Source organism: Phascolarctos cinereus, unplaced genomic scaffold (assembly GCF_003287225.1).
Source record: "Phascolarctos cinereus isolate Bilbo 61053 unplaced genomic scaffold, phaCin_HiC Scaffold_7;HRSCAF=346, whole genome shotgun sequence".
Lineage (NCBI taxonomy): Eukaryota > Metazoa > Chordata > Mammalia > Diprotodontia > Phascolarctidae > Phascolarctos > Phascolarctos cinereus.
The window spans coordinates 198,078,726-198,091,052 of record NW_027556180.1 but is presented as its reverse complement, the minus strand read 5'-3'; positions in this window follow the sequence as shown (position 1 = coordinate 198,091,052).

Below are 12,327 nucleotides of genomic sequence, written 5' to 3'. Positions count from 1 at the left end.
CCATTGTCAAAGATGATGTAATGGAGTGCTCATCCTAAGTGGTATTGGTAGGTGGCTCCACTAAAGTGTGTTACATTAGTTCAATCTGAAGATCAGAAAACCAGAGACTGGTGAAGTAGACTTTAGCAGCTTCGGGGAGAAGTGTTCTTGACCACAGCTGCCTCCTTAACTTCATAATCATTTCAGCAACAAATCTTTTCTAACTATGTATGAATATCAAGGACAAGAGGCCAATCACCTCAACTAAGGGGAATCTGACACAGTCCCTTCGTTTCTAGCTACCTTGAAAATGCTTCATTATGAGGTTTTAGATGATCCCAGATGCTGCTGACTCTTTCCCTTACTCTTTAAACACTCTGAGTTTTAGTTTCCTTGTACGATAAAATGAAGGTAATATCTCATCTGCCTCACAGAATTGTTCTATATATCAAAAATATGAAACACATGTGAAGTGCTTTACAAGCACATAAAAATGTCATTTCTCTAGTCAGTCAACAACTATGTATGTTGGGCATATGCTGGGTACTAGTGATAAAAGGACAAAAATGAAACAGCCTCCGCCCTCAAGGACTTCAATTCTTCAGGGAGATAACATATACAACAGTAAGTATACACAAAATAGGTGTAAATTAAATACACAGTAAATTTTCCAGTGGATAGGAATTAGTAACTGAGTAGCATAAGGAAATGCTTCATTTCAAATATATCAAGTAAGCAGTTTCAAAGGAACCAAGATTCTAAGAGGCAGAAGTGGGAAGTGGGAATATGCCAGCCATGTGGAACAGCCAGTGTAAAGGATTCCTAGAGATGTGAGATGGTATACCATGTCTGAGGAACTGCAAAGTCAGTTTGGCTGGGTCATAGTATGAAGCAGGGGGAGTAATAGATAATAAGGCTAGAAAGGTATGATGGGGTTTTAAAAGGGTTTTAAAAGCCAAATATCAGAACATATATTTGATACTGAAAGCAATAGGGAACCATTACAGTAGACTGACAAGAAAGAATGGTAGGATTATACCTGCATTTTAGGAAAATCACTTTGGCAGCTATGTGAAGAATGGTACAGAGGAGAAGCAGAAAAGGTTAGGAAAAGAATTGGAAAACTATTCCAACAATCCAGGTAGGTGTCTGAGCTATGGTGGTGGCTGTGAACAGAGAGAAAGTAACAGATACAAGAGATACTGTGGAGGTAGAAAGTACATGATTTCAAAACTTTTTGGATATGTGAGATGAGGGAAAGTGAAGGTGCAAACCTTGCTCACTGGAAGGATTATATTGGGAAGTTCAGAAGAAGGAAAAGTTTTTGGGAAAAGATAATGAATTCAATTTTGGAATGAAATTATCTTCTTCCACCTCCACCTCCTTTGTCCCCTCTTTTGTACTCCTCTTCCTCTTCTTCTTCCTCCTTTCTTTGCTCTTGGCCCTCTTTTTTATTATTAATATTACTGCTGTTCTTTTTATTGTTATCATAGTTATATTCTTGTTCTCATCTTTTCAATGATTTAAATTGTTTTTGAGACAAGTCACTATTCTCCATTGTGGATTATAATTAATCATTATGGCCTTCAAGTTTCCTATTATACACACTAGCCTAGGAATTGATGAAATCTTTCAATACCTTCCAACAAATTTCAATAGCTTTCTCAGATCATTTTTACCACGATGATGTTAGATGCCTGTTGCCATCTTTCTTCTTATAATCCTTACCATGAAAATGGCTACCACATATGCTGCTGAATTTAGTCCCTGAAATTTTTTTAATATATATTCTCCATTTTTATACATATTTTGAAAAAAAATCACTCATTCACAATGATTATAACAGATTACAAGATTTTTTCTATTACTCTGCATTTTGTATAAGTGATCTTCCAATTGAATTTGCTCATTTAGTTTTCAAAGTCATTTGAAATGTTACTACTGTTTTAATCATGTTTCAGTGTTAATCATAATCTCTTGAGTTGGCATTAAGTAACGACATTAGTGACATTAAGATCTTTCACTTTTCCTTATTCAGATTTTAGTAGTTTTTCAATTTCATCTCTAATTTTGTCTCATCTAAGCCTAGGAAAAAGTTATTTTCTATGATTGTCCTGTACTGGTCAACAATAGGCTGTTGTGTGACTTAGAGTGGAGGACACCATTGAGCAAAAGCAATATGAATCCCCTGCCTATATCTGGTGAGATGTCATCCAGTTTTATTATGATATAATATCCACTCTTGATGAAAGTATTTATGTTATTTTTGTTATCATCACTGTCATCATTATGGTATCACCTTACTCCATCTGATAATATTAGGTTAAGACTCATTTCATCAGAGAAGAACATTGTTATGATATTGCCCCATTCATGGATTTGGATACACTATGGGACAATTCAGAGCAGCTAGGGGGTACAATAGAGTGTCTGGCATGGAGTCAGGAAGGTTGGAGTTCAAATCCAGCCTCAGACACTTACTGGTGACCCTGCACAGGTCACTTAGCCCAGTTTTGCCTCAGTTTTCTTCATCTATAGAAAGAGTTGGTGAAGGAAATGCCAAACCACTCCATTATCTTTGCCAAGAAAACTCCAAATGGGGTCACAAAGAGGTGGACACAACTGAACAACAATAAAATGGAACTATTCACATGCCTGTAAAACTTTACTAATACCTACAGTAGGAGTCTGGTAAGTCATATGCTTCTAAGGAGAATGCAAGTTTGGGGGCAGCTAGGTGGTGCAGTGGATAGAGCACTGGCCCTGGATTGAGGAGGACCTGAGCTCAAATCTGGCCTCAGACACATAACACTTACTAGCTGTGTGACCCTGGGGAAGTCACTTAATCCCACTGCCTAGCTTAAAAAAAAGGGGGGGCATCTAGGTGGTACAGTGGATAGAGTACCAGCCTTGAAGTCAGGAGGTCTTGAATTCAAATCTGGCCTCAGACACTTAACTCTAGCTGTGTGACTCTGGGCAAGTCACTTAACCCCAACTGCCTTACCAAAAAAAAAAAAAACCCAACAACAGAATGCAAGTCTGTCTCTAAATTACAGTTTTATAAAGTTCTGTTATAATATGAATTCTCAAATAACTTCTTTGTTTATCTAGTCTGTTTCCATATCTTATTATTTCTATACCCTTATAGTTTATATACCCTTAGTATGTTTACTAAGTAGGCTTTCTTTTAATATTATAAATCATTTATCTATAACTATTTATAATGGGATCATTAAGTTTGGAACAGGAAGGGACTTTAGAAGTCATCTTCTCAGATTGACGCAGATTTTTTTTGGGGGGAGGGACTTTAAGGCTTCCACAAAAGAGGCACTCAAGGACTAATTTAAGTCACCTAGCAGGATGAGATATACAAAGCAAGAGGGATTCAGAGCAAAGTATATATCTGGATCATAGTTTTCAGAAGGATGGATACAATCAAGTGTTACTGGAGGGGATAGAATGGATTCATGATTTAATTAGCAGAAAGCACAGAAAATCTCTGGGCCTGAAGTGCAGTATTCTTCAAGATATAGTAGAAGGTCGGGGCAACTAGGTGCTGTAGTGGATAGAGAATTGGCCCTGGAGTCAGGGGGAACTGAGTTCAAATCTGGCCTCAGACATATGATACTCACTACCTGTGTGACCCTGAACAAGTCACTTTTCTCCTCTTCCTTCTCCCTCTCCCTCCCCAAGATGGTGTGCAATCTGATATAGGCTCTGCATATACATTCCTAATAAACATATTTATACATTAGTTGTATTGTAAGGAAGAATTAGAACCCATAGGAAGAACCACAGGAAAGAGGAAACAAAACTAAACAGAAGGGGGAAAAATTGCAAATACTATGTTTCATTCTGCATTCAAACTCCATAGTTCTTTCTCTGGATGTGGATAGCATTTTGCATCATGAGACTTTTGGAGAAGTCTTAGATACTTGCATAGCTGAGAAGGGCTAAGCTATCAAACTTAGTCATCGCACAACGTGGCTATTACTATATATAATGTTCTCCTGGTTCTCCTCCCTCCACTCAGCATCAATCCATACAAGTCTTTCCAGGTTTTTCTGAAGCCTACCTTCTCCTCATTTCTTATAGCACAATAGTATTCCATTACATTCATATACCACGTTGCTCAGCCATTCCCTAATTGATGGGCATCCCCTGAATTTCCAATTCTTGGCCACCACAGAAAGAGCTGCTATAAATATTTTTGTACATGTGGGTATTTTTCCCATTTGTATGATCTCTTTGGGATACAGTCCTAGAAGTGCTATTGCTGGGTCGAAGGCTATGAACATTTTTATAGCCCTTTGGGCATAGATCCAAATTGCTCTCTAAAATGGTTGAATCATTTCACAACTTCTCCAACAATGCATTAATGTTCCAATTTTCCCACATCTTCTACAGCATTTATCATTTTTTGTCATGTTGGTCAATCTGACAGGTGTGATGTGGTACCTCAGAGTTGTTTTGATTTGAATTTCACTAATCAGTAGTGATTTAGAGCATTTTTCATATGATTATAGATTACTTTAATTTCTTCATCTGAAAACTGGCTGTTCATATCCTTTGACCATTTATCCATTGGGGAATGACTGGTAGTCTTACAAATTTGACTTAGTTCTCTATATATTTTAGAAATGAGGCCCTTATGAAAGATACTGGTTGTAAAAATTCTTTCCCAGTTTTCTGCTTCCCTCCTAATTTTGGTTGCATTGGCTTTGTGCAAAAACTTTTCAATTTGATATGATCAAAATTATCCATTTTGCATTTTGTAATATTCTCTATCTCCTGTTTGGTCATAAATTCTTTTCTTTTCCATAAATCTGACAGGTGAGCTATTACTTGCTCTCCCAGTTTGCTTATAGTATCAGCCTTTATATCTAAATCATGAACTCATTCTGAATTTATTTTGGTATATGGTATAAGATTTTGGTCTATGCCTAGTTTCTGCCATACTCTTTTCCAGTTTTCTTTCTTTCTTTTTTTCTTTTTTAGGCAATTGGGGTTAAGTGACTTGCCCAGGTTCATATAGCTAATAAGTGTCTGAGGTCACAGATTTGAACTCAGGTCCTTCTGACTGCAGGGCTGATGCTCCATCCACTGCAGCACCTACCTGCACCTCTTTTCCAGTTTTCCCAGCAGTTTTTGTCAAATAGTGAGTTCTTATCCCAGAAGCTGGGGTCTTTTTTTTTTTTATATCAAATTGTAGATTACTGTAGTCACTGACTACTATGTCTTGCCTACCTAAGTTGTGACCCTTTTACTATGAACACTTAAACACCTTGGAAATCAGAGTTTACTATATTATAGTGTTGATTGTCCAGACTCAGTGAAACAATGCAGAAAGTATTAATAGTGTAGATTTAACTTAAAAGTACGCCATGCATATGTGTATTTATATAAATATTTAACAATTTTATATATATATATACATATATATATGTATATATATATATATATATGTATACACACACACACAGAGGCACACACATTTTTACTTACATAGGTATGTATATACATGCAAATGTACATATGCATAGAGAGAAAGAGAGCCAGCCAATTGTTAAACCTTTACCAGCACACTCCTACATCAGGCTCTTGTCACTTTTCCTAGCTCAGTGTGGGAATTTCTGAGTCCTGTTCTCCGTACAACAGGACCAGTACAGGAAAGGATAAGGTATATATCAAACATGTCTAATAGTTTATAGCTTTTGATTTTTTTAGGTATGGACATTGCAAGGACTGACCTGGAGGCCAATCAGAATACAGACTGAGACTAGAAGATTCTGACATGTCTAACAAATAATAACCAAAAATTGCTTGTCGGCCCAAAAGTACTCGGGCACTTACCCTCTGCCTTTTCACTAAGGAGGTCCTCTCAGCTCTAGAACCATATATTTGGGCAGTCTGAATTTAGTCTTGGGGGATCCAAGACCCTAACTAAAAGGGGTAAGATTCTGTTGTATCAAACTCTCTGACTCTAAGCCTGTATGCTGAAGCTTTAAGAAAAAATATTTAAAACTTAGGCTCAGTTAATGTTTAGATTCTACCCAAGGGGAGAAAAGTATTCAACACTCAGTGTAAATCAGTTATAAGAAGTTTACTTATTTTCTTCCCATGCAAAATAAATGCTATTGCAATCACATACTAACAGAAAAACTTAACCAGCAGTAACTAATAATTACTATTATAACATAAGAATATGAAACACTTTGCAAAACTACTGAATTGGCATTTCGAGTTTCACCACGTGGAGTTGTGAACTGATCCAACTATCCTGGAGAGCAATTTGGAACTATGCCCAAAGGGCTATAAAACTGCATACCTTTTGTCCTAGCAATACCACTACTAGGTCTGTATCCCAAAGAGATAATAAAAGAGGGGAAAAGACCCACTTTTTTGTGGTGGCAAAGAATTAGAAATTGAGGGGATGCCCATCACTTGGGGAATGGCTGAACAAGTCATGATTATATGAATATGATGGAATATTATTGTTCCATAAAAAATGATGAGCAGGCAGATCTCAGAAAACCCTGGAAAGACTTACATGAACTGATTCTGAGTGAAATGAGCAGAATCAGGAGATTATTGTACACAGTAACAGCAATGTTGTACAACGACCATTGATCATCTGAGCAATATAATGGTCTAAAACAATTCCAAAAGACTCATGATAGAAAATGTTGTCTGTACCCAGAGAAAGAACTACGGAGTCGGAATGCAGATCAAAACCATGATTTTTCTTTTTTGTTTGTTTGTTTTCTTTCTTGTGTTTTTTCCATTTTGTTGTAATTCTTCTTTTTACCACATGACTAATGTGAAAATATGTTTAATACGATTATACACGTATAGACTATATCAGATTGCATGCAGTCTTAGGGAGGGGGAAGGTGAGAGACGGGGAAAAATTTAGAACTCAAAATCTGATAAAAGTGAACGTTGAAAACTGAAAATAAATCTTTTTTTTAAAGTTTCACCATGTGCTGAAATATCGAAACAATTTTCTTCAGATCCATGCCTTCTAGTAGTTAGGTTCATTTCTTCTTGATGATAATCCTCTCTGATGTGAAAACTCCTAGTGTCAATCAGCTTTGACTGAGGAACCCCAGAGTTCTCACCTCTCAAATATATGAATCATCTTCTAAGGCTGGAAATTTCTATTTCAGGGTAGTTTTTTAGTCATCTAATTTCATCAAAGAAACACAAAGTAGAAAAGACATGATAATCTCAACTAGCTGAGCTTCTGTTTAGTTCTGATATGTCCTCAGTCACCATACTGCCAAAGTGAGGAAAAAGGATGCCAACTTTTCCCCATCCCTTCACAGGAAGTACAACCAATGTTAGCTACATGATCCATCAAAGAATAGAAAGTAGGAAAGAGCAATTTAGAAGGTGTCTCTGCTGTTTAAATAAGCGAGACACCCACACCTTTGACCCTATCATGGGGTGAGAGGAGGATAAAGGGATCACCCAATGTTTATTGCTTCACACCAAATCAGTATTGAGCCATGTTTTTTGAAAAATGGCTGTAATGTAGACTGAATACTTAATGAAGTGTGTTCTAGCTAGAGCACAACTGTTTTACATCTCTCTGTCTCTCATTAAGCACATAAGATTCCATATAAAAAGGATAACAGAGGGGCAGCTAGGTGCGGTGGATAGAGCGCCAGCCCTGAAGTCAGGAGGACCTGAGTTCAAATCCAGCCTCAGACCAAACACTTGATACACTTACTAGTTGTGTGACCCCGGGGAAGTCACTTAACCCCAGTTGCCTAAAAAAAAAAAAAGGATAACAGAAAAAGGGCAGGGCAATGGTTACAGACAGAGCGAGTAATATCTAGAATAGGGCTTCTTTACCTGGAGTCCATGGAAAGGATTCATGGATAGATTTCAAAGGGTCCATAAATTTGGATACTAAAAACATAGATACAGATACATCTTTATTTCAATATAATTGTGACTTAATACATTTTATTTTCTACATTTAAAAAATATTCTAGGAAAGGGTCCATAGACTTCACTAGACTGCCAAGTGGATTCATGATCCAAAAAAAGTTTAAAACCACTCATCTAGAACATACCAAAAATTGCCCATAGAGATCTCAAAGAGACTACAAAAGCCTCTTGTTATTTTGTTTTTGATACCACATTTACAGATGAAAAAAACTAAGGCCCAGACAAGTTGAATGTCTTGCCCAAGGTCACATAGGAAGCAAGATTCAAAATCTTTGTTTAATGACTCCACATCCAGTTCTCTTTCCATTACAACACACTCTTCTGCGCAGTACTAAGAGGTAGTTCCTAATGGATACAGTGCCAGATTTAGATTCAAGAAGACATGAGTTCAAATCCTGACTCAGCTGTGTGACCCTGGGTAAGTCATTTAACTTTGCTTAACCTATTCCCTTCTCTGTAAAATAGAGCTTACATAGTAACCTCACAGTGTTGTTGTGAAGATTAAAGGTGATAATTTATGTGAAAAGTGTTTTGCAGAGCTGTAGATTCTGCATAAAATTCTATGCTCAATTTGCTTTCATATTGTTGAAACTACTGTTACTATTGCTTAAGTAGAGTATGCTTAGTACTCTCCATTTAAATATTTACTTCTTCCATATCCTTTTGCATAGGTACCTTACCTCTTTTAAACATTTTGTAAATATTTGACAATATTTCTTTTGAATCCAATGAGAGAGGATGGAGTAAGTGGAACAGGCTTGCATGAACGAGTTAACACTCTGAAAGAATCAATGTTTGAGAATTTGACCTAGAAGTGGATAAAATTCCTCAAGTTTTTAAAATACTGCAAGACAGGAGGGGTACTTTCAACAATTCAGGAGCAGAATATGTACAATAGGTCTGGTCTTCCCCAATTTTTGGAGATGTTGCTTTTATAATTTCAGCACATTAAATACAAAATGACATTGTGATGATTTTCTTTTTTTCAACCTTTTCCCACAAAGAATTTGCTTAAAATTTAAATTCAAAGGGCATCTTGGCAATTCCCATTGAGCTAATCTGGCCCATCAGCAACATTTGGTGCAAATAATAATCAAGCTTTAAAATTATGCAAAACATTCCCTGTTTCTCAAGCATCTCACTGAATTATTTAAAACTCAGTGGTGGAAACTAGCAACAGCTGTGGTGTGAAAGGGGTGCAGATTAGTTACACTGAGAACTAAGAGACTCAGCGTGTATAATTCACGTGGATGTACTCTCTTTCTTTGACTGCACCCTTTGGTAAAATCATCCCAAATCCTAACTGGGCAGCATGGTTACCCATTGCAGTTTTTGTGTATTTAATTATGAAGTGTTTTGTCACAGTTGTTTGCCATCTGTTTGTGAGTCTCCTGCACTGTTGTACAATGTGAGGGTATTTTGTGTGGGCAACATATTGACATCATATTAATTACATAATCTATTTGTTATAGGCTATAACATACAATAATGCCATATACCCAAATGGCTTGAACAGCATGGACTGACATTACTCTCCTCCCTCCAAAAATAGTCATATTAGAGATTTATGAACTCATGAAAATGGAATGCTAATGAACAAGAAAGCAAAAACAACAATCACATAAATATGCCTTCACAAATATACACAACACACACAATCAGAAATATCAACTAGCTTGCCAATTTTTTGAAGTTGACACTTCAGTGAGTTTGTATTTTTAGTGATTGTTATTGTTGTAGAATTGCCTTTCAGTTGTGTTCTACTCTTCATGACCTCTTTTGGGGTTTTCTTGGCAAAGATACTAGAGTAGTTTGCCATTTACTTTTCCAGTTCATTTTACAGTTGAGGAAACTGAGGCAAACAGAGTTAAGTAACTTTCCCAGGGTCACACAAGGTAGTAAGTGTCAAAGTTCAGATTTGAACTCAGGAAGATGAGTCTTCCTGCCTGCAGGCCCACTATCTACTCTATCCACTACATCACCTAGCTGCCCATTTTCAGTGATATTGAATGATTATTATAGAGGACTAAGGTTTCTGACTTTCTGGTAAGAATCTAGTTAAGTCACAAATGAGGTTTCTGACTATTACTTAGTGATTTTTTTCCAAGGTTGCACTCCAAGGCTCAATTTCCTATTTAGTGGTTGTTGTTAGTGCTTTGTTCTCAAAGAAGACCAATGAAATCACAAGGATGATGTTTTGATTTTCAAGTGACTTGGATTTAAGGGAGGCAAAGTCACTAGCCTCACTGTTCTGTTCTAGCCAGAAACTTTGAGGATCTTCCCCTCCCAGATTGATAATTTTTGATAGTTAATTAGCCCATCTTTTATCTTAATCCTAATCAGTAAAATCAGAGGGTTGAATTTTTGTGTCACCTTTAATTTTATACATTATCTTATCTTTCGATTGGATGAGAAAGAATATAACAAGATAGAAGACTGACCTTGAATAAGGGGAGATCTGGGCTCAAGGCCCTCCTGCTAACAAAAATTGGCTATGTGACCACAGCAAGTCACTTAACTTTTCAGCGCCCACAGATTTAGAGATAATAGAAGAAAGCATCTGAAGGATAGGCAATGAAGACTGGTGTAGAAGAGGAAGCTCACAATGAATGGTCTCAGTTTTTTTTTCTGTAAAATATGATGCAAGGTTCTCAGCTGAGAGTGAAAGGAGGAGGAGCCTTGCCAGGTTTGAGGAGGGATGAAAAAATTTAGAAGAGTCATTGAATTCATAAGGAAGGCATAGTAGGATTGCCTAGCAGCAGTGAGAGCCCAATTAAGGCTGTGAAACATAAATTTTTCATAAATCCAGTCAGAAAGTTTATGGGTTTTTTTTCCATTTTCATTCAGCAATACGTGTATAGGAGGAAAGGTAATGAACGGTGGGAGTGATCCAACACTGAGGCTTAGCTGGGAATAATAGGCAATATTGAGTAAATAGTCAATAATGATTAATATAATTCTAGAATTTTTTCCTTCTGCTGAGAATTAGAAGGCAGATTTCTTATTACTTGTAGTTTTGAGATACTCTAAGGTTCAAATTATTTTGAATCTTGCTTAAGTTTGGAAATGTATTCAATTCAATAAAGTTCCTATTGATTAAGAATCTAATGTCTTCCATGCTATGTTTTGTGAGGCATGAAGAAAATATAAGACTGAGTTACTGCATTCAAGGAATTCATTGTCTCTCCTATTAACCACATATTCAATGGAGTACTGCAGTATTTATTAAGCACAATGCATAATTTACTAATCTAGTTATATAGTACCTGCAACTCTTTACTTCTATCCTGGGGCTGGATGTGACCTCAAATACTCATAGATAGAAATATTAAAAACAAATCTCTTCAGTAAATTTTTGAAAATCAGATTTGAGGTAACATGCCTTTGTTTTTCGTGATGGGAAGTTTATTCCTTATGGTATATGCATAAAATTATCCAATGAATTGATTCATCTCTTCAAGTTTCTTTGAGCTTACAAGAAAAAATATTGGGCAGAATATTACTCCATAAATTTGCAGGTGGCTGTTTATTTCTGGCCTGAATTTGACCTGCCAAAACTACTTCCTGCTTTGTAGTACTTCTTGGGTATATAGCAGAATGGCCAAAAATGGGGCCAAAGAGGTTTTGCCCTGGTTCTAAGAGAAATGATAAGTGCCCACTGCAGTAATGGCAGTGAAAGAGAAACAAAAAGATCTAGCAGCAAAAAGCTGTTGGGGAATGGGATCATAGGAAGTGAGTTTCCCAGTACAAATGTGTAACGCATTAACTCAGAGTCTGCCTAATAAAGACTCTCTTTGAAAATAATTTCATTTTGCTATTATTTATTTTTCATAACCCCAAAACAAAAACATTCTATTCCAGAACTGGAGGCTTTTAATTTATTTTTAAGTTTGTTCTTAAGGCATGTTTTTGGTATGAATCTAAGTGATTTTACTCAAAATATACTGTTTTATTTCAAGCACTGGCAAGAAAACTAGAGATTTTTATGTCTTGGATGACAATCGTCATGGTTCATTTTGCATGATTCCACAGTACTCTTTGTTTTCTCTAAGTACTCATGACATTCCAAATGGCCTACTGAAAAGCATAAGTCTGAAAGGAAACTGATGTAATTCTTAAAGATGAGAAAAACACTAGTGCCTAATACAATATTTGGCACATAGGAGGTGCTTGTTAAATGGTAAATAAATGAATGAATGAAAAGAGGCCTACATTATTTCTCATTGATCTGCAATGATGAATGCAGACTTACGTGCTGAGGGATAAGGGGGAATAAATATTGTACTGCCCCTCTGAAAAATGGTATTTTTCCAACTGAGTATTTTATACCATTTCCCCCCTTAAATTTACAGAACCATGCCAAAGAAAAACTTCAATGTGGGCTCAAAA